The sequence below is a fragment of the Cupressus sempervirens genome, chromosome 10 (assembly GCF_028749045.1).
Source record: "Cupressus sempervirens isolate cs-2001-9-10 chromosome 10, ASM2874904v1, whole genome shotgun sequence".
Classification (NCBI taxonomy): Eukaryota; Viridiplantae; Streptophyta; class Pinopsida; order Cupressales; family Cupressaceae; genus Cupressus; species Cupressus sempervirens.
In genome coordinates, this window is record NC_143127.1 from 510,275,350 (window position 1) to 510,278,480 (window position 3,131).

Below are 3,131 nucleotides of genomic sequence, written 5' to 3' on the forward strand. Positions count from 1 at the left end.
TGTTTCATAATCCTGATAATTACTGTGGTGTTTCATATTTTTAGGTCACTAAAATGCAGCAACCGACAAAAAAAGTTGAGGGGAGCAGCTCTAAGGAGGATGAGAGCTCAGAAGAAAGCGATGACGAGCCAAAGGCCAAGAAAGGCATTAAGGTAAAAGAACATGCCTTCCTTTACCTATGATCATTTACATCTATGTTAATTTCTAAAGACACATGCATGGATGCAGACATACATTCATTTGTGCACTTATATAAAAGGTGTTTTATAAAATGGAATTCAGAAAGGTAAATCTGGAGTTCAGAATATTTTGCAGACAAAATACTGTGTCAAAGTCCAAACAAAAAAGTTCATGGTATCTTCTCTTTCTAAATCAATTTTTTTGGCATTTTGGTATCAAATAGAACTTTGATTTTTTTCAAAATATTGGAGTGAAGTGCACAAATATAGCTATTGCAAGCAACTCATAAAAAATATAACCAAAATTATCTGCCATAGAGCATAAGTTCAAATAATAGTAGAGAGACTAGTAAGACCAGGTCCTAGAGAGTTTTAAAAAGATTGAGTACACATATCTGGCAGATTTACACAAAATGTTAAGAAACTATGAACCAAGATACAACACAGAAGAACAATAAAAGTAGTAACTACAAGAATTATTCCCCCTTCTATTTTTCATTGCCTTCTTATTAATAGGTTTGAGTAACTTTAGCATTTCTCTAGAAATTTGGTTCATAACTCTCTACACTTCCTAACCCACCTCTCAGGATAGGTACTAACTGCTAACAATAACATCTAGAAATAGAGTAGATGCATCATCCATGTTTCCATTGTCGAAGGAGCTGTCTACTAAAGTCTGCTAAAACTTAGTTGCATCCAGAATACCCATGTCACCAGGAGCCTTCTTGTTTTTCTCTTAAACAAACTACATCCACATATGCTGGAGTAAAACTGTTGGAAGTGCTTTTATCTTCAAAATCTACTTCATGCATTGGCCATCCATCTGATTCATGGCTTATGTTCTAAGAATCAGCTCCTCAAAATTGCCCCACACTTTAGGAATCAGATTCGGAATGGAAGGATCCCACTTTAACAAACTTCTTTGCATCTTCATGGCATCTTTTTACTTGAAAAGACATAATGGAGATGATAACTTCTCTGGAGAAGTCACCCAGTAATATTTTTTGTCCTATAACACATATTTAATCCTTTCCATTCAAATAAACAATAAGATTTCAGTGGAGAGAATTAACTGTAGTTTGGGCAAAAACAAGTTTATCATCAGAATTAATAGATCCAAACACAATATCCCACCATTACATAGTAGTCTTGTTGAAGCATGCCATCAGAGATGGAAGAAAATACTTCCAAAGATGTTTCAATAGCGAACAATTACAAAAGGAAATGATAGAAATAATTCATTTGACCACAAGCCACACACAGCATAACTTAGCAGCAAAACAATAGACAGCGACAATGAACTTTTGATGAAGTTAACAAAAATTAAAACATGGCTTTTTGCATTCCTAAACATGGTGTAAGGGTTTCCTTGATTTTTCCTAAAATATTTAGAATCTCTACACTTGAATTCCTTCACAACATATCGTGATGCAGTTACTCATGATCATGATACCACAGGCCAAATGCTCCGGATGTTGTGGTTGTTCATAGGGAATAGAATATTTAAGTTTCATTATGCTCCCTAATTTTTTTGTAGGGTGTTAAGGAAATGTTATGTAAAAAACTATTTGTGTTTCATTATCTTCTGAAAACTTTTTAGGTGTTTTAGAAAATTGATTTGGAAAAGAATAGTTGAGTTCAGAAAACTGATATTGAAAAAAATAGTTATGTTTATTTAGTACGTTTTTTATTGTCAAAAGAATGATATGAAAATAATAAAAGTTTTTTTATTATGTTCTTCAAAAAATTTGGAATGTTGGCACAATGATATTAATAGAAAACTTGCGCTTCATTATTTTTTCTAACGTGTTAAAAGAATGATATGAAATGTAATGGTAATGTTAAAAGAAACATTATATTCTGCAAACATTTTTAGATGTCAAAAGAATGATATGGGAAATAATGTTTCATTACATTCTCTAAACTATGTTAGATGTTACAAAATGGTTTTCAAAAAGTAGTCACATTTCATTATGTTCTACAAACATTTTTTTGGAAGTTGAAAGAATTATTTGGGACGATAAATGTTGAATGTAGATGGTGGACTAAGGATACTGTAGCTATGGTCACAAGGGAAAACAAAGGAATAGGTTTTGAAATTATACGTCAATTGGCAAAAAATGGTTTGATGATTGTTCTCACTTCAATAGATCTTAGCAGAGGATTGAGAGCCACCAAAACCCTTCATGATGAGGGTCTCAACAATGTTGTATTCCGTGAGCTGGATATAGAGAGCTTGCAGAGTATTTCAGAATTTTCAATATGGGTCAAAGATAATTATGGTGGTCTAGACATCTTGGTATTATTCTACCTTAAATAACTCTCATTATCTTCTCTATTTAGTCATCTAGAACCTCAAATTACACCAAACTTGTGTTTCTACTTTTCAGCAGACAATATGCCCACTTCATTTAGGAATATAGGACTTTTAGTTGACCTTCTCAAATGATTTATTGTAGGTGAACAATGCCGGCATCTTTGGTACCACTATTGATAAGGAAGCTACAATTCAAGCTGGATCAGTTTCACAAATGCAACATGATTTGATGGTAATTTTTAACTTTGTAAGAATACATTTTCTTTTATCTGAAATCTATACTTAGTGGGTAAGGCAAGGTAAAGTTATAATATGTAATTTTCTTTTGCATAAGTTGTCTTCCACCTTGAAATCAAATATCTAGTAGTATTTGATGAAATCAATATCTACAACTTAATATTATCTCCTCTTTAGTTCTATTAATATGAATAACTCTCCATGCTGGAATCAATACTTAATAGATTTGATATATTACAGTAGCCTCCATTAACATGAACTGGTAACCTAATATATTGTCTTCTTAAACTTTGTAATATTATGTCTTTTGTAGGCAAGGTTTTAGTTGACGAACAAGTGGCAGGCAAGGCTGGGATGTTTGTTTCAAAGAAGGCTTCCATTGATATCATTGTTGAAGT